This window comes from Macaca thibetana, chromosome 6 (genome assembly GCF_024542745.1).
Source record: "Macaca thibetana thibetana isolate TM-01 chromosome 6, ASM2454274v1, whole genome shotgun sequence".
Classification (NCBI taxonomy): domain Eukaryota; kingdom Metazoa; phylum Chordata; class Mammalia; order Primates; family Cercopithecidae; genus Macaca; species Macaca thibetana.
In genome coordinates this window covers 58488780-58509763 of record NC_065583.1, presented here as the reverse complement: position 1 = coordinate 58509763, position 20984 = coordinate 58488780, and the positions used below count along the sequence as shown (strand labels likewise).

Here is a 20984-nt window from a genome sequence, read left to right as displayed (position 1 = left end):
TTCCTTAAATATTCAGGTTATTAATCCCTTGTCATATGGATAGTTTGCAAATATTTTCTCTAATTCTATAGATTATCTCTTCACTTTGTTGTGTCCTTTGATGTACAGAAGCTTTTTAGCTTGATGTGATCCCATTTGTCTATTTTTGCTTTCATTGCCTGTGCTTTTTGAGGTCTTATCCAAAACTTCTTTGCCCAGGTTAATGTCTTAAAGCATTTATCCAATGTTTTCTTCCATAGTTTTATGGTTTGGGGTCTTACATTTAAGTCTTTAATCCATTTTGATTTGGTTTTTGTAGAAGATGAGAGATAAGGGTCTAGTGTCATTCTTCTGCATTTGTTTTTCCAATTTCCCAGCACCATTTATTAAATAACCTGTTCTTTCCCTAACATATGTTCTTTGTCAAAAATTAGTTGGTTGTTAATGTGTAAATTTATTTCTGGGCTCTCTATTCTGTTCTGACGGTCTATATTTCTGCTTTTATGCTAGAACCATGCTGTTTGATTACTGTATTAGGGTTCTCTAGAGGGACAGAACTAACAGGATATAAGTATATATGAAAGGGAGTTTATTAAGGAGAATTGACCACACGATCACAAAGTAAAGTCTCATGATAAACTGTCTACAAGTTGAGGAGCAAGGAAGCCCGTGGTGGCCCAGTCCAAGTCCCAAAACCTCAAAAGAAGGGAAACTGACAGTGCAACCTTCAGTCTGTGGCCAAAGGCCGGAGAGCCCCTGACAAACCAGTGGTATAAGTCCAAGAGTCTAAAAGCTGAAGAAGTTAGAGTCTGATATTTGGGGACAGGAAGCATCCAGCACAGGAGAAAGATGAAGCCTGGAAGACTCAGCAAGTCTGCTTTATTCTAGCCACGCTGGCTGTTGATTAGATGGTGCCCACCCAGATTGAAGGTGGGTCTGCCTCTCCCAGTCCACACTGACTCAAATGTTAATCTCCTTTGGCAGCACCCTCACAGACACACCCAGGAACAATACTTTGCATCCTTCAATCCAATCAAGTTGACACTTAATATTAACCATCAGACACACCCAGGAACAATACTTTGCATCCTTCAATCCAATCAAGTTGACACTTAATATTAACCATCACAATTACTATGGTGGTATATTTTGAAGTCAGGTAGTGTGATGCCTCCAGCTTTGTTCTCTTTGCTTATGGTTGCTCTGGCTGTTTGAGGTCTTTTGTGGTTCTATGTGAATTTTAGAATTTTTTTTCTATTTCTGTGAAGAATGTCATTGATATTTTGATATGGATTGCATTGAATGTGTAGATTGCTTTGGGTAGCATAGACATTTTAACAATATTAATTCTTCCAACCCATGAGCATGGAATATCTTTCCATTTTATTGTGTTCTTTTCAATTTTTTCATCAGTATTTTATAGTTTTCCTTACAGATATCTTTCACTTTGGTTTAATTTATTCATAGGTATTTTTTTGTAGCTATTGTAAATGGGGCTGCTTTCTTCATTGCTTTCTTTTGACTTACATACACTGTTGGCATACATAAATGCTACTGATTTTTGTATGTTGATTTTGTATCCTGAAACTTTACTGAATTTCTTTTTTGTTGTTGTTTTTGTGAGACGGAGTCTCACTCTGCCACCCAGATTGGAGTGCAGTGGTACAGTACTGGCTAACTGCAACCTCCACCTCCTGGGTTCAAGCGATTCTCCTGCCTCAGCTTCCAGAGAAGCTGGGATTGACAGAGTCTCACCCTGTCACCCAGCCTGGAGTGCAGTGGTGAGACCTTGGCTCACTACAACCTCTACCTCCCAGGTTCAAGCAATTCTCCAGAGAAGGTGAGATTACAGGCACCCACCACCATGCCCAGCTAATTTTTGTATTTTTAGTAGAGATGGGGTTTCCTTTGGCCAGGCTGGTCTCGAACTACTGATCTCAAGTGATCCCCCTGCCTTGGCCTCCCAAAGTGCTGGGATTACAGCCATGAGCCACTGTGCCTGGCCTGAATATTTTTTATCAGCTCTAAAACTTGCTGGGTGGAGTCTTTAGATTTTTCCAAATATAAGATCATGTCATCTGCAAACAAAGATAATTTGAATTTTTCTTTTCCAATTTGGATACCCTTTATTTCTCTTGCATAATTGCTCTGTCTAGGATTTATAGCAATATGTTGAATAAAAGTGGTGAAAGTAGGAATGCTTGCCTAGGAAAGGCTTTCGCTTTTTCCCCATTCAGTATGCCGTTAGCTGAGAGTTTTTCCGTAATGGCCTTCATTGTTTTGAGGTATGTTCCTTCCATACCCAGTTTGTTGAGAATTTTTATCATGAAGTAACGTTGAATTGTATTGAATGCTTTTTCTGCATCTATTGAAATGATCATACGGTTTTGTCCTTGATTCTGTAACTGTATTACATTTATTGATTTATATACGTGGAACCATTCTTGCATCCCTGGGATGAATCCCACTTGATCACGGTGAATGATCTTTTAAATGTCTTGTTGAATTTGGTTTGCTAGTATCTGGTCGATCATTTTTCCATCTCTCTTCATGAGGAATATTGGCCCTCGTTTCCTTTTTCTGTTATGTCTTTGTCTGGTTTTGATATCAGGATAATACTGGCCTTATAGAATGAGTTTGAAAGTATTCTCCGCTATTCAATTCTTTGGAATAGCTTAAGTAGAATTGATATGAGCTATTCTTTAAACATTTGGTGGAATTCAGCCATGAAGCCATCAGGTATTGGGCTTCTCTTTGATAGGAGACTATTTATTACTGCTTCTGTTGTCACTCATTGTTGGTCTGTTCAGGTTTTCCATTCCTTCACAATTCAGTCTTGGTAGGTCATAGATGTCCAGGAATTTATCCATTTCTTCTAAGTTTTCCAACTTGTTGGCATATAGTTGTTTGTTATAGTCTGTAGAATTCTTTGTATTCCTTTATATCAGTTGTAATTTCTCCTTTTTAATTTCTGATGTTATTTGGGTCTTCTCTTTCTTTTCTTTTTTTTTTTTTTTTTAGTCTAATTAAATGTCAATTTTATCTTTTCAAAAAACCAACTTCTGGGTTTGGTTTGTTCTTGCTTTTCTAGTTCTTTAAGATGCATTATTAGGTTGTTTATTTGAGCCTTTCTACTTTCTACTAGGCATTTATTGATTAAAAAAAAAAAACCAAAAAATTCCCTTTTAGCGCTGCTTTTGCTATATCCTATAGGTTTTGGTATGTTGTGTTTCCATTTCATTTGTTTCAAGACATTTTTAAATTTCCTTCTTAATTTCTTCATCGACCCATTGATTGTTCAGGAGCACGTTGTTTAATTTCCATGTGTTTTTATAGTTTCCAAAGTTTGTCTTGTTACTGATTTCCAGTTTTTTCCCATTGTGGTCAAAAGAGATTCATGATGTGATCTCAAGTTTTTTGAATTTGTTGAGACTTGTTTTGTGGCCTAACATATGATCTATCCTGGAGAATGTTCCACATGCTCATAAGAAGATTGTATATTCTGCAGCACTTGGATGAAATGTTCTGTAAACATCACTTAGGTCCATTTGGTCTAGAGTGTAGTTTAACTCTGATGTTTCTTTGCTAATTTTCTGTCTGGATGATCTGTTCATTACTAAAAGTGAGATGTTGAAGTCCTCTACTATTATTGTATTACAGTCTATCTCTCCTTTAGATCCATTAATATTTGCCTTATGTATTTGGCTATTCCAGTATTGTATGTGTGTGTGTATAAAATTGTTAAGCCCACTTACTGAATTGACCCATATATCATTATACAGTGGCCTTCTTTGCCTCTTTTTATGGCTTTTGACTTGAAGTCTACTTTATCTGCTATGAGTTTAGCCACTCCTGCTCTTTTTTGGTTTCCATTTTCATGGAATATCTTTTTCCATCCCTTCACTTTCAATCTATGTGTGTCTTTATAGGCAAAGCAAGTTTCTTTTAGGCCGCATATAATTAGGTCTTGTTTCTTTATCCATTCAGCCACTCCGTCTTTTTATTGGAGAAATTTATTTATTTACATTTAGTGCTATTATTGATAGGTGAGGATTTACTACTGCCATTTTGTTACTTGTATTTTGGCTGATTTGTAACTCCTTTCCTCATTTCTTCTCTTGTGGTTAGGTGATTTTCCTGGTAGTGTGTTTTCATTTCTTGGCTTTTATTTTCAGGCATCAATTATAGGTTTTTACTTTGTGGTTACCATGAGGCTTACAAAAAATATCTTATAACAAGTTATATTAAATAGATGACAAATTTGATCACAAGGAAAAAAAACAAACAGAAAAAGCTATAAAACTCTACACCTTAACTCCGTCTTCCCCTTGTACTCCCTGCACCTCTTTGATAAGGTCAGTACTCCCTGTACTTCTTTGATAAGGTCAGTACTCCCTGCACCTCTTTTATAAGGTCATTGATCCTACTCAAGAGACAGTTGCCCTCATGACTTATCACATCTTAAGGGCCCCACCTCTTAATATTATCACATTGGTGATTAAGTTTCAATACATGAATTTTTGGGGGACACATTCAGACCATAGCAATCACTGAATGTTTAATTGTTTTAGCTCTGAATTTACCCATGTGGTAGATTGTTTAATGACCCCAAATCCCCTCCCTTACCTCCCAATTCCAGTATTCACTCCTCTTTATAATATGTCTTTGCTTCACATCCATCTAGAGGTGGCGTCCATTTCTCCATCCCCTTGAATTTTGGTTGACTTTGTTTGCTTTTATCAATAGAATGTGATGGAAGTGAGGTTGTTTGAGTTCCTGAGCCTAGGTATCAAGTAGCCTTGAAAGTACTGCTTTCACCTTTTGGAACACTGCTCAGAGCTGCCATGTAAGGAAACTAATCTAGTCTACAGGAGACTGGAAAGCCACATGGAGAAAAATCGAGGCACCCCAGCTAGCACCAACTGCCAGACATGTAAGTAAGGCCATCTGAGCCCTCCAGCCAAATAATCATCCATCTGCATGGAGCTACTTGAGAAAGCATGGGCAAAACCAGCAGAGAAATTGCCCGGCCAATTCACAGAAGTATGAGAAATGATAAACTGTTGCTGTTTTAAGACACTAAGTTTTGGGATGATTTGTTACATAGTAATAGATAGCTGATACAGCCTGTCATAATCTTTTAACCTGTAATTATATACAGGAGCTTATTTGCGTAAGGAAACCTTTTACAATTCCTCTGCATTCTTGCATTGTTCCTCATGCAGAGAAATTCTCTCTGTAATGAATGTTATTATTCGCCTGCCTAATAAAAGAACACCCTGAACTTCCAAGGTTAGTAGAGGAAGGAGAATCTCATATGGGGAGTGCTATTTCTCCCTTTCTTCTCATCACCATCACCACCCTGGCATGGATATAAACCCAGCTCCAGGTGAAGTTGGACCTACCAAAGACTTGGGAGTAAGTGAAAGGAGAAAATACACACACACACGCACACACACATGCACACACACATAAACACACACACACAGTACCATATTAGTATTTCCCAGAGAAACAGAACCAATGGGAGGTGTGTGTGTGTGTGTGTATGTGTGTTGTGTGTGTGTGTGTGTAGAGAAAGACAGAGGGAGAGAGATTATGAGGAATTGGCTCACCTGATTATGGAGACTGAGAATTTCCATAATCTGCCATCTGTAAGCCGGAAACCCAGGAAAGCAGGTGGTGTAATTAAGTCCAAGTCTGAAGACAAGAAGACAATGACATAAGTCCCAGTCTGAGGGCAAGAGATGAGATGTTCTAGCTCAAGTAGCAAGGTAGGAAAAAGGGGTTAACTTCCTCCTTACTCCACCTTTTATTTTCTTCAGGCCCTCAACAGATGGGGTGACACCCACCCACACTGGGAATGGCAATCATCTTTACTAAGTTCACCAATTCAAATGCTGCTGTCATCTGCAACACCCTCACAGAGCCACCCTGAAAAAATGTTTACTATGGATACCATGGCTCACTCAAACTGACACTTAAATTAACACATGTATCATTATACACTATAGTAACCATTATATATCATTATATATCATTATACTATAATGTAATACATAAAAGTGTGTCATACACACATATATAAAACCCAAGGTCACATAACTAGTAAAGAGAGGAACTAGGATTCAAACCCAGCAGTCTGACTTCAGAGTCTGTGCTATTAACAATTGCACTCCACTGCCAAAAAGAGTCATATGTGTGACTTCTAGGTGTGGCTATTCTAGGAGCCCCCAGGTACCAATCCATTGTAATGGGATTTTCTGCTGCACTGCCTCGTTATCTAACTGCAGCCTGTCTCCTTGGGCCAGACACTGTTCTACCTCCATTACCTAGGGACACCCTCTTGTCTAAAAGTTTAGAGTCCAGGCCCAAGGGTGGCAGCTCCTTCATCCCAGATATGTAATATGGGGATTCCCCTTCCCTTTAGGGTGTGGCAGATACTGTAAATTACCTTTCTAATTTCATTTAGATTTTAGCACCTTTTCTAATTTCATTTAAATTTTCCTTCTTGTACTATGCAGGCTGGAATGCTACAACTACATTCTTCAAGACTCCCTTGTAGCTAGTTTCTGCATGTAACCTAGCTATTGCCAAGAAGACACATTGCTTGAGACTAGGAGGCAGAGATGCTAAATGTGAATGATAGCTCCACAGAGAGAGAGAGATCAGATCTTGCAAAGTGCAGTAAACAAGGCACTTGGATTTCCTGGGACAGCTGCTCTGGGGATTTTGGATTCCAAAGCCCAGTTCTCTGGTCTTTCCAGAAATTCTTACAAGGTACGTACTACTGTTTAATGAATTATTCTCTGCTTAAACTAGATAACATGGATTCGGCTGTCTACAGTCAAAAATCCTGACAAATATAGGATAATACTGCACCCCCAACCACAGGAGTGGCTCCTACAAATGAAGCACATTGGAATACAGTAGTAGCCTGACTTCCATATGAGTAATCTCAAGGTTTCCCTTTGTTTCCAATTTCACTTGTAGGCTCCAATGTAAGAGTGGAAAAGCAGAGGTCATGATGGAGAGAATAGGAGTGAGCCCATAAAACCTGGTTTGGCTGGGTGCGGTGGCTCGCACCTGTAATCCTGGCACTTTGGGAGGCTGAGGCAGGCAGATCACGAGGTCAGGAGATCAAGACCATCCTGGCTAACACGGTGAAACCCTGTCTCTACTAAAAATACAAAACATTAGCCGGACATGGTGGCACGTCCCTGTAATCCCAGCTACTTGGGAGGCTGAGGCAGGAGAATCTCTTGAACCCAGGAGGTGGAGGTTGCAGTGAGCTGAGATCACACCACCGCACTCCAGCCTGGCGACAGAGCAAGACTCCATCTCAAAAACAAACAAACAAACAAAAAACCTGGTTCAATTATCAAATATTGAGTCAGGGATAGGCTGAGCCAGCAACAAAATCTACCCACAGGGACTTCAGGCCTCAGCAGTATGAACAAGGGAATCTACATTTGAAGATCAAGATCAAGTTGGTTGGATAAGTAAAGCCAGGACACCAGGTCTAAATTGAGTTCCATGAACAGTATATGGCCAAGTCAGAAACCCTTTATGAAGACCCCTAGCCCCAACCACAGGTGTGCATGTTCTCATCTTAGTGGAACAATATATAGGACACGAGGACATGTCTTCACATTTAATTGGTGACCTTTGCCCCTGTGGTATGAGAAAATGGTATCTCCTACTCAAATATCGGAGAGATATTTTGGTTTAAAATGTAAACGAGTCAGAGTTAATTTGTCTCAGTCAGCCAACATGTCATAAAAATATTTTAATTCCAAGTATTTTCATAGTTTATCTTATATGTAAGATAAAGTAGAGCCAAAAGAAAGATGCAAAATCAAACCAAAGTTAAATTATTGCTTCTGATGGGACAAACCCTGTCCAGGAGAACTGTGGGGTCTTTCTTTGATTGACAGGTAGATTAGGGAATTTTTAGAGGAGACCAATCCTTTTGGGGCAAGGGAAGATGCAGTTGCAAAATACTGCTTGCTGGTTCTTTGGAAAAAAATAATAATAATAACAAAATTGATAGACCACTAGCTAGATTAACCAAGAAAAGAGGAAAGGAGATCCAACTAAGTTAAATTAGAAATGAAACTGGAAACATTACAACCAACACCATAGAAATGCAAAAGATCATTTGAGATTACTATGACACCTTTATGCACACAAACTAGAAAACGTAGAGGAAACTGATAAATTCCTAGGGCAATACAACCCTCCTAGATTAAATCAGGAAGAAATAGAAACTTCGAACAGACCAACAACAAGCAGTGAGATTGAATTAGTAATTTTAAAATTGCCAACAAAAGAAAGTCCAGGACCAGATGGAATCACAGCTGAATTCTACTGGACTTTCAAAGAAGATTTGGTCCCAATCCTACTGAAACTATTCCAAAGGATTGAGAGAGAGGAAACCCTCCTTAAATCATTCAATAAAGCTAATATCACCCTGATACCAAAGTCAGGAAAGTACACAACAAAAACGGAAAACTACAGACCAATTTTCCTGATGAACATAGATGCAAAAATCCTCAACAAAATACTAGCTAACTGAATCCAACAGCACATCAAAGAGAATTCATCATGATCGAGTTTCAGCACAGGGATGCAGGGATAGTTTAATATATGCAAGTCAATAAATGAGATTTATCACATAAACAGAATTAAAGACAAAAAACCATATGATCCCCTCAATAGATGCAGAAAACGCATTTGAAAAAAAATCAATATCCCTTTAGATAAAAACTCTCAACAACCTAAGCATAGAAGGGGCCTACCTCAAAATAGTAGGAGCCATATATGATAAACCCACAGCCAACATCATACTGAATGGGAAAAAGTTGAAAGCATTCCTCCTGAGAACAGTAACGAGACAAGGATGCCCACTTTCACCCCTCCTATTCAACATAGTTCTGGAATTCCTAGCCAGAGCAATTAGGCAAGAGAAAGAAATAAAGGGCATCCAAATTGGAAGAGAGGAAGTCAAACTACCACTGTTTGCAGATGATATGATTATATAACTATAAAATCCTAAAGACTCCTCAGAAAAGACTCTTAGATTTGATAAATGAGTTCAGTAAAGTCTCAGGTTACAAAATTGATGTATACAAATCAGCAGCACTGCTATTCACCAACAACAACCAAGCTGACAATCAAAATAAAAACTAAATCCCTTTTACAATAGCTGCAATAAAATAAAATAAAATACTTAGGAATATACCTAACCAAAGAGGTGAAGTAGCTCTACAGGGAGAACTATAAAACACTGCTGAAAGAAATCATAGATTACACAAACAAATGAAAATGCATCCCATGTTCATGGATTTAAAGATTCAGTGTTGTGAAAATGACCATACTACCCAAAGCAATCTACATATTCAATGAAATTATCATCAAAATATCAACGTTTTCATGAAGTTAGAAAAAACAACCCTAAAATTCATATGGAACCAAAAAAGAGCCCACATAGCCAAAGCAATCCTAAGCAAAAAGAACAAATCTGGACACATCACATTGCTGGACTTCAAATTCTACTACAAGACTGTAGTTACCAAAGTTATGCCAGCATGATCTTCCACAAAGCATACAAAAATATACACTGGGGAATGGACACCCTATTTAATAATTAGTGTTGGGAAAACTGGCAAGTCACATAGAGAAGAATTGAAACTGAATCTGTATCTCTTGCCTTATGCAAAAATCAACTCAAGATGGATCAAAGACTAAAATAAGAGCTGAAACTATAAAAACTCTAGAAGACAACATTGAAAAAAACTTCTAGACATTGGCCTAAGCAAAGAATTCATGCCTAAGATCCCAAAAGCAAATGCAACAAACACAAAAATAAATAAATGGGACCTAATTAAACTAAAACTCTTCCTCAGAGCAAAAGAAATAATCACCAGAACAAACAGACAACCCACAGAATGGGAGAAAATATTTGCAAACTATGTGTCTGACTGATATCCAGAACCTACAAGAAACTCAAATCAGCATGAAAAAAACCAATAATCTCATCAAAAAGTGGACAAAGGACATAGACATTTCTCAAAATAAGATATACAAATGGCCAAAAAACATGAAAAAATGCTCAATGTCACTAATCATCAGGGAAATGCAAATTAAAACCGTAATGAGGTACCACCTTACTCCTGTAAGAATGGCTATTATTAGGCCAGGTGCGGTGGCTCATGTCTGTAATCCCAGCACTTTGGGAGGCTGAGGCGGGTGGATCCCTTAAGGTCAGGAGTTCGAGACTAGCCTGGCCAACATGGGGAAACCCTGTCTCTCCTAAAAATACAAACATTAGCCAGGCGTGGTGGCAGATGCCTGAAATCCCAGCTACTTGGGAGGCTAAGGCAGGAGAATCACTTGAACCTGGGAGGCAGAGGTTGCAGTGAGCCAAGATTCCACCATTGCACTCCAGCCTGGGTGACAGAGTGAGGCTCTGTCTCAAAAAAAAAAAAAAAAAAAAAAAAAAAAAGATTGGCTATTATTAAAAAGTCAGAAAACAATAGATGGCATGGATGTGGGGAAAGGGGAACACTTGTACACTGCTGGTGGGAATGTAAATTAGTGCAACCTCTATGGAAAACAGTATGGAGATTCCTTAAAGAGCAAAAAGTTGATCTACCGTTCAATCTGAGATTCCCATGGCTGGGTATCTACCAAAGGAAAAGAAGTCATATGAGAAAGACACTTGCACACATGTTTATAGCAGCATAATTCACAAATGTAAAGATGTGAAACCAACCTAAGTGCCCATCAACAAATGAGTGGATAAAGAAAATGTGGTGTATATACACCATGGAATACTACTCAGCCATGAAAAGGAACAAAATAATGTATTTTTCAGCAACTTGGATGGAGCTGGAGGTCATTATTCTAAGTGAAGTAACACCGGAGTGGAAAAGCAAAAACCATATGCTGTCACTTATAAGTGAGAGCTAACCTTTGAGCTCACAAAGGCATATCATACAGAGTGATATAATGGACTTTAAAGACTCAGAAGAGGGAGGGTGGGATGGGAGATAGGGATAAAAAAACAAGTCCAGGCAGTTCACCAATGAAGAAGGGTCTCTTCATGTCATGACTGTTATATCATGCTGCATATCCCTAAAGGCAGAATGCCCAAACTTGGAGAATTTTATTCCCTGGAGTTTCCTCTTTTTCCTTTGTCCATAACATGAATCAATAATAAGCTTCTTAAGACTGCTCTTGTATTAGATAATCATTTTTATTCTACAAAATTGTTGGAACTTACATCATCCGCAACAAATTAAAATTCTTTTTCTTCCCTCCCTTGTTTTTCAACCCTTTCTTCCTTTTAAAATTCATAACCTCTGGTCATTACTTTGTGGTTTTATCTGACATAAAACCACTTTAGCTGACTAAGGTGATTACTTGTGAAAGTACCATAATTATCTTTATTACATATTCCTGAGTTACATGCTTTACATAATTAGCACAAATATCTATAATAGAATAGAAAAAACACAATAGAGCGTCCTAGATAACATGGAAGATTGAACCTATTTGTCTAATTTTGCTCCCTCCTGAAACTCTACAAAAACTATAGCAGAGAGATTTAAAGTGAAAGGTAAACTCATCAGGGCAGAGTGGACAAAACAAGAGATAAGAACAACATTTTGTAAATGAGAAAGCAGATGGACAGGAGGCATCTTAGCAAATGCAGGAAACCAAAATCTAAGCCTGCAGGGCAAAAAGCTGAGAACTAACCTGATTTTGAAGCACAGTCCTCAAAAGGCTTGAGCAGTGGCAGCACCACTTGGTTTGAGCGTAAAGGCTTCGTTTGAGGAGGAGGAGGGCTGGACCAGAAGGAAGAAGTTGGGTGGTGAAGAGCAAAATACAGAGGCTCAAATGACAGCTGTTGAGGGAGTGAGCAGGCCCTTCTGCTGGCTGCCCACTCCACCCTGGGAACTGGCCCCTCAGCCCAGGAGCTTTATTTCCTGCAGAGGGTGAACTGATTATACCCGGACTGGGAAATGCCAGGCAGGGCTTTTTGGGGCTACCGTATTAAAACAAGGAAGTTAGGCAAATGTTTGTGCACTGGATGCTGAATCCTTTCTGTTTTTCCTCCCACTTGACTCTCCGAATACAGAAAGTTATTTTTTTTCCTTCTAGGCAGGAAGAGAGAACAGTAGCCCAGCTGGGAATTGACCAGCCCTAGAAAAAAGACCTAAAGATACTGACTGATGCTAAAAGGTGCCCCAAAATAACCCAGCCAGATAATTCTTCAATTAAGTTCATCATGGATAAACTCAAAGCAAACGTCTCAAAACTTCCAATCAGCTATCCAGCTCCCCGTAATAAACATAAGCAGACAGCCAAAGATTGCCAGGCATGTAGGGGTGTCACTAACCAAGAAGATAGAGGTGAAAATGAACCAACAGAAAGAAAAGCAATTTGGAGAAATCAGAAGCAATGCAGAAAGAAGAAAACTAAATGAAACAAAACCCCAAAAAGGTCATTAATATTTACAGGATGTTAAGAGAAGATACTACACTTAGATAACAAATGTTATTAACCAAAAAACAAAACAAAAACATAAGAAGCTTCAAAGAACAAAAATTAATTTTTAGAAATTAAAAGCATAATAGCAAAAATGTTGTGGTTGGAATGTGAAATACTGAAAAAGAAAGTTGAATAAATCTTTCAGAAAGTAGAGAAAAAAGGCAAATGGAAAATACAAGATAAAAGATAATAAAATTATATAACTAGTACTGAAGTTCCAATAATAGCAGTTTTTCTTTCTTTTTTTCTTTTTTACAAAGAGAACATAGAAAACGGAGTGGAAGAAAGTATAAGAAAGTACTTTTAAAAAAATCTCAGAACTGAAGAACTTGACTTGACTTAATTGGCCCATGAGGTGTCAAGCATCATGAATTAAAGTGACCCGCACCAAAACATATCAATTTAAAATTTTGAAATAAGGAGAAGATTCTCTAAGTTACAAAAAAGGATAAACAAAACAGGTCACATACAAAGGATCAAGGGTCAGAATGGTTTCAGACTTCTCAACTGCATCACCAGAAGCTAAGAGACAGTGGTGGAATCACACCAAATTCTGAAGGAATTATTCCCAGCCTACAATTCATTACTAGTCATGATATCTATCTAGTATAGAAAAAAAGACATTTTTCAGACTTGAAAGTTCTAAAAACTATTACCTCCCCTGCACCTTTTCCTAGGAAGCTTCTGAAGGCTGTACCTTGCCAAAGCAAGGGAGTAAATAAACCAAGAAAGAATAAGACACAGTATATGGCACCAGGAAGCTTGAACATGGGAGTATGGTAACAGGAATCCTTGGGATAATTGGGAACAGGATATCAGGGTAACAGTTACACAGCAGGAGAGGAGGGAAATCAGTCCTGACTGGAGCAGTGTGACTCAAGAGATAGCCTAGTGCTATTGTGCTTCCCTTTCCACCTCATAATGCTGTTAGAAGCTGTGTCCCACCAACACAAGAGAGTGCACCAAGCAAGAGGAAGACATGAGTCCCACGAGACAGAGAATCTAAACCCAGAGATGGGCAAAGGCAGTTCAGGGATGACAGCCAAATGAGGTCTCAAGATGGCAGCTGCCAGTAGGTGCGGTAGTAATAAGCTTAGACAGAAGGATAGAAGGAGAGTGGAGTCCTCTAGAAGGGCATCTTTAAAAAAAAATTATATATATCTATACATATAGAAATATATCTGATAGATTAGCTGGATGAGATTGGTCTGTGAGTGAAATGTTTTAAAAGGTTTTTGGGAGATATAAGAACAATTGATAAGAAACTAGCAAAGAAAGTAAGCAAATGGAAAATCAAGGCAATTATTAACTTCAGGAAAAACAAAGGGTGTATGATGTTGAATATATTTAATCTAAAACTGTACCATGTACTGGGAGGATGAAGGAGGTGAAGCAGATGGATGGTGGTGGAAGAAAATGAAATCCTCAGGCCAGGAACCATGGCTTACTTCTGTAATCCTAGCACTTTGGGAGGCTGAGGCCGGCGGATCACCTGAGGTCAGGAGTTCAAGACCAGCCTGGCCAACATGGTGAAGCTTATGTCTCCAAGCTGTCTCTGCTAAAATAAAAAATTAGCCGGGCATTGTGGCACACACCTGTAATCTCAGCTACTAGAGAGGCTGAAGCAGGAGAATCTCAAACCCAGGAGGTGGAGGTTGCAGTGAGCTGAGATCACACCACTGCACTGCAGTCTGGGCAACAGAGCAAAACTGTCTCAAAAAGAAAAAGAAAATGAAATCCTCAACTCTCATACTAGAAAGTCAAGTGATACTGTCTAAAACAGAGGACAAAAAGACAGCACAATTTTATATTTAGTGTAACTATATAGTGTTTAGGAGTGAAGTATGATGTTTGCAGCTTACTTTTAAAGGATATACTGAATGCATGTGTGTATATAATTGTCTATATATATAAGGTAAAAAAATTTTTTATAACAAAAGTTATGGATAAGAACATACGACTTAGAAAAATTAACATGTGTAAATCCTACAAACAATACCTCAAAAGTGGTACTCCCTGAAGACAGAGACCAGGAGTGTAGTGAAAGGTGAGTCAGGGATTGGTGTTTTTGTGAGAAGCTTTGTAGCTGTTACTGTTTTACTTTCTAAACTATGAACATGCTTCACTTAGATTGAAAACAAAATTTTATTTAAAGATGTAAAGAAAGGGGAATAAAGGACTCATGGTCCAGTTACATTCTACCAGTAACTACTTACATAACCCTGGGCAAATCCTTAACCATAGAGGATAACAGAGTTCTGGACTATTGTATGAAGAAAGTTCAATGATTTCAAGTTAAAATCATTGATTCTCTGATAAGACACAGGCTTATTTAGTTTTTCAAACTTTGTCTTTTTTATTACTTTAAATTTATGTGTCTAAAAGTCCAAAACTATTTCCAGATTATCAAATTGCACTGACTAGAAAGGTAATTTTCAGTGAGGATAACTTTAGCTGTTTATTTCACAAAAATTTGCACGTGTACTCAGATTTATCTTCCTCACCACTCAACAAGAAAACCTGGTCTTCTAGATTCCTAGGCTCTAACATGGAAAAAAAATATGGAGCACGTGGAACAAAAATAGCTCGAATGTAGGATCACTTGGGGAATAATTTGGACTTACACAGTTACACGAAAAATCTCCAAAGTCATATTCGCCAGAATTACATCCAAGAACAACGTTTTATTTAGCAACTAACTGAGATGAATAGCAGCTTCAGTAGCTCTAAGCAAAGGCTCTATTCATCAAATTTAAGGACATAGGCAAAGGAAATTGATTCATTTCTGGACCTGATTGAGTTTCCACAGTTAGATGCATTGGAGGGAGACACGACCTGAATGCTCCAATTCTGTGGTTATTGCCTGCGTGTAATCTGGTCTGGAGCACCCCGCCCTTGTGTCCTCAAGTCCAGCTTCCACCACATGGAAGACACTCTTATCTCCATACTATTTTTGGGATAACCAATGAAATCTTTAACAAAACGTGTGATCCTTCAGCGAAAATACAGCTTTCCCTAGGAGACGCCCGTACATATGAAATAGGAGATGCATGAAATATTGGAACGTCTTATGAAGAGCAGGGCTCAGCTTGGTATCTTGCACTTTGTTGGTGCCCTGTCATGCTTGTTGACTCAAAGGCCTCTTGTTAAATGTATTGTTTGCCACTGTTATAGGATTTATTTTCACCTTCCTCCCCATAATCTTGAGAATCTAATTGGGAGCCAGAAGATTCTTCTCCTGTGGCATGTTCTCACCACCACTTTCATAGGTCTTTAGACCACTTGATCACTGGTTCAATGTCTCAACCAAACTGTTAGAGTCTAAGCTCTGTGAAGGCAGGGGCCAAGTCTGTCTCATTCACACTCCATAAGGCAAGGCCGATAGCGGGTGCTTAGAAAATACTTGTTAGAGGAGCATTCATCCACCCGGCAATCCAGGCTTGGTTCTGGTTTTCTATTCTCAACATTCAGGAGGCTTGTTTGATGTTGGGATGCTAGGTTCCTTAGTTAAGTCATTAACTTGGGTGTTTAAGCCTTGCCCTTAAATTAACTTGGGTGTTTAAGCCTTGCCCTTAAGGGCACTGGGAATGAGCCGCAATTTGACCAATTAGCAATGGGACCTCAGACAATTTACTTAAACTCTGTGAGCCTTAGTATCTTCATCTCTAAAAAGGAGGTGATAATGACACCTTCTTCACAAAATTTTGGTGATAATTAAATAAGATTTTTATATTTATATATGTGCCAGAACCATATACATAGTGTCTAGGACAGAATCTAGCACATCATAAGTACTCAATAATGTTAGATTTTTCTGTTTACTACCCAAGCTACTGATGCATATAATTTCTTGCACATAGTAATAAAGGGCTGAAAACTATTTTTAATAGTCCAAAAATAGAATTATTATATTTACTTATGATAATATTAACTAAAATGCTAAGTTCTTTTGGGAAATGTATTAACACATCCCATGCTTGCAAGCAATCTTTCTTGGTGCATACACATCTTAGATTAATTAAAAATAGGAAAATGAACTAGTTATATATGTAACTTGGTATATAACAACCCTGATATGGAGTTCATGAAGTGTCCTTGGTTACTTAGGATTCCAAGAAGTCCTTTTAAAAATTTTTTATTTTATTTAGATTTGGAGGTACATGTGCATGTTTGTTACATGGATGCATTACATACTGGTGGTGATTGGGCTTCTAGGGGGCCAATTATCCAAATAGTGAACATTGTACCCAACAGATAATTTTTCAACCCTCACCCTCCTTGGTTATTTTCAACCATCTGTTTTGATCCTGGCTTCCAACTCCAGAATTGTGATGGGTTTACAGAATTTTGGGGACTGATGTGTTTGCTGCTGAACAATTGTAGTGTGTTTAGTAATAAAACAGAACCAGTATCATAACAATAACATTACATATTCTGAATGGACTGACCTATTATAATTTTGCCTGAAACTCATGACAATTGCATATGTTTAGTCTGTGTTAGAGAATTTTATTGCTAATTACCAAATAGTACAAAATGAATATTTTTTACCAAAAAAAAAAAAAAAAACTTGCCGGGTGCAGTAAGGCTTTGATTATTAGATGGCAAGAATGTTACAGTGGCATGAAATGACTATGACATTATCAAGAAAAATGGATTTATATTTAAATAGTCTAGACTATTTGTCAAATCCTATAAAACCCTCAACTGTCTTGTATTTTACCCTAAAAAATATTTCAAGAAATTATCAGCTAGCATACTTTGGAGAGATAATATAGAGATATAAAGTCAGAGAAGAGTAACTACTTACCAGTCTCATAAATATGCTATAAGACCCTAACTATTTCATCAGACTTTACTTCTTTACAATCAAATTTATTTGAGACTGCTTATGTTATTCAAGAAACAGAGAGAGAAAGAGAAACTTGATCTTTTGTTAGTATTTCCTAACTAAACATTAAACCATTGCAACCATGGAGTAAGCCCTATTTATGTTTTCTTAAACTAAAGATGTTTTAATATCCCCCCATATTTTTATCATTACTTTGTTGAAAATATTGTGAAAACCTGCTGTATTAGTCCATTTTCATGCTGCTGGTAAAGACATACCTGAGACTGGGCAATTTACAAAAGAAAGAGCTTTATTGGACTTATAGTTTCACATGGCTGATGGGGGGCCTTACAATCATGGCAGAAGGCAAGAAGGAGCAAGTCAAATCTTCCATGGATGGCAGCAGGCAAAGAGAGCTTGTACAGGGGAACTCCTCTTTTTAAAACCATCATATCTCACGAGACCCACTCACCATCACAAGAACAGCGTGAGAAAAACTCACCCCCATAATTCAATCACCTCCTACTGGGTCCCACCCACAATATATGGGAATTGTGGGAGTTACATTTCAGGATGAGATTTGGGTGGGGACACAGCCAAACCATATCACCTGCTTCAAGGAGAACCTATACACCACAAATACTCATGTGTCACTTGTGACTATTTGGCATATAAAATGACTAACATTTCTGTCACCTGTATGTAAAGAATTTATGATGTATGTTTTATCTTCCTTGCCTAAGGTCACTTATACAATGAGACTTGACATTCTAGAGTAAATTTTGTAAATGCTGCCTTTTGTCTGAATAAAAGTGATCTATTGTAATCCTTTTATTACAATATATAAATTAAAAATAGAAAGTTTTGGCTGGGTGTAGTGGCTCACGCCTGTAATCCCAGCACTTTGGGAGTCTGAGGCAGGAGGATTGCTTGAGTTTAGAAGTTTAAAACTAGCCTGGGCAACATAGCAAGACCCTGTTTCTACAGATATATATAAAACTAGACAGATGTGGTGGTGCACATCTGTAGTCCATCTACTTGGGAGGCTGAGGCAGGAAGATCGCTTGAGCTCAGGAGTTTGAGGCTGTAGTAAGCCATGATTGGGCCACTTCACTCCAGCCTGGGTGACAGAATGAGATCATGTTTCCAGAAAAAATGAACAAAATAGACAGTTGTGGGTACACTTACCACAACTTGGATCTTGTAAAAGTACAAAAGGGAGCTTTCAGTTTTCTTACTGATTATACATTTTAATGACTCAATAATGATAATATCTAGCATTTTATATCACTTTTACATGACATAAATATACAAAATATACATAAATATACCAAACAATATCTCATCTTGTTCCTACAATAATCATATGAAGCAGGTGGTACAAATATTATTAGTCTTGCTTTGCAGATGAGGAAACTGAGACTTGGAATTTAAATTTCTTGCCCATAGTGAAGTGGCTAATAAGCACTAAAGTCAGGACTCAATCTCTGGTCCTCTTACTCCTAGTTCTGTAATTTTCCCCCTTTTTAAAAAGACTGAGATGACATTCACATAACATAAAATTAACAACTGTAAAGTGTACAATCCAGTGACATTTAGTATATTCACAATATTGTGCATTCACGACCTCTATCTAGCTCCAAAACATTTTCATCATCCCTAAAGAAAACTGCATGCTCATTAAATAGTCATCTCCCCATCCCTTTTCTCTGGCCCCTGGTACTCACAAATCTGCTTTCTGTTTCTATGGTTTTGCCTTTTCTGGATATTTCATAAAAATGGAATTATACAATATGTGACCTTTTGCATCCGGATTCCTTTACTTAGCATAAGGTTTTCAAGGCTCATCTTCACGGTAGCATGTATCAGTACTTCATTTCTTTTTATGAGTGAGTAATATTCTATTTTATACATATGTACATATCACACTTTCTTTGTCCAGTGATGAACATTTGGATTGTTTCTAGTTTTTGGTTATTGTCAAGAGTGCTGCTATGAACATTCATATACAAATATTTGAGTGCCTGTTTTTTGTTCTTTTGGGTATAGTCCTGGGGTGGAGTTTCTGAGTCATATGGTAATTCTATCTTTAACTTTTTGAGGGACCACCAGCCTATATTCTATAGTAGCAACACCATTTTACATTCCCACCAGAAATGGATGAGGGTTCCAATTTCTCTAATGCTCACCAACTTGTTACTTTGCATTTTGTGTGTTTAAAAAAATTATAGCTATCCTAGTGCTTGTGAAGTTCTACCTCATTGCACTGTAGTTTTGATTTGCATTTCCCTGGTGACTAATGTTGATCATCTTCTCATGTGCTTGTTGGCCATGTGTGTATCTTCTTTGGGGAAAAATGTCTATTTAAGCCCTTTGCTCATTTTTTAGTTGGGTTGCTGTATTTCTGTTTTTTTAAAAAGAAATTGTATTTTCTCCTCCTAAAATTCCACAGTGTGCCTTTGGAAAATTTACCTCCTTGCTCCATAACGATGGTTATGTAAGAAAAATGTAGTTATCACATTCTTGAGATTCTTTGATATTGTAGAGCTGTGTTTGTGTGTGTGTGTGTGTGTGTGTGTGTGTGTGTGTGTGTGTGGTGTGGTGGGGAGTTATACTTACCTATGAGTACATATAGAAATTACCACAGGAGGTGAGTTCCACAGGTGGAGTTGATAACCTAAGATGCAAAGGGTGAGATTATCCATTTGTCCATCATGGTGGTGCTGTCCTTAGGCTGGGGAAGTCGCTCAGATGAAAAGCCAGGCTGAATGGCAGGGACAATGGCAGGTGTGAGAATGTGGGCTCTATTTTACTTGGGCCAGGAGGAAGAGGCGTTGTCTGGTGTGCTGCCCTGTGTCAGAGAATACCGTGGCACCTGCTTTGGAGTAAAAGGTAAGATGCAGGTGTCAGTGCGAGTGAGAGTAAGGGAGAAAGCCAGACACACTACTAGCTGGAACAGCCTCCTTGGCCAGAGAGTATGATCTTGGGCCAGACAATTCTCTAAGGAAGTCTTAATAATTTGTATGGTGTTTGTATTTTGAGGAACAATTTCCTTTTTGTCTGTCCTGGCACTGAGTACTGCTCTTTGTGAAAACACCAGTCTGTCTCAGGTATGCTAGGGAGAATACAGCAAAGGGTTCTGGGCAATGTTTGGTCTTGAGGAGGCAGGATGCTCCCAGAGCCAAGTGAGGGGGTGGCTACAGTGGAAATAAGGATGAGAAGACACCAGAGGAAGGAAGAGATTTCCTCTGAGACCCTCCCTGACATCCTTTATGTTTGGCCCTCAAAAGGTTGGATGTTCTTTTGCAAATGTGACTGGACAATACTTTGAGATGCTAATTTACAGACTTTTCTCTTCCCGTATTTCCCCTCTTTGCCTCCTTCTTTTCAATCAGATAGTTGGCAGTCATCCATAATCTCAGGAGAAGACGGCAAACTGGCTAAAAATCAAAAGCACATGGTAAGTTACTTGTTTTGTGCTCTAAATGACTAAATCTTTAGGGACACAATAGATTCTGGGTTTGAACAAAATGTTTGGGAGAGGGAGGAGCGTTCCTCTAAATGTGAAAAATATTTTCCTGGGTCAGGGTGGGGGAGAATTAAGGAGGTAAATGGG

The 20984-nt window shown here is 38.3% G+C and overlaps 1 protein-coding gene and 1 long non-coding RNA gene across 2 annotated transcripts in view; one reads left to right on the top strand and one right to left on the bottom strand.

Moving 5' to 3' along the window:
• PPIC (peptidylprolyl isomerase C) overlaps positions 1–20984 on the bottom strand; it is a 206533-nt gene that overhangs the window by 28415 nt on the left and 157134 nt on the right. The gene's annotated exons all lie outside the window — the stretch shown is intronic.
• On the top strand, positions 3064–20969 carry LOC126957543 (uncharacterized). The gene is made up of 3 exons (XR_007726817.1): positions 3064–4912; positions 6504–6759; positions 20764–20969. It is a non-coding gene; the product is annotated as an uncharacterized LOC126957543 (long non-coding RNA).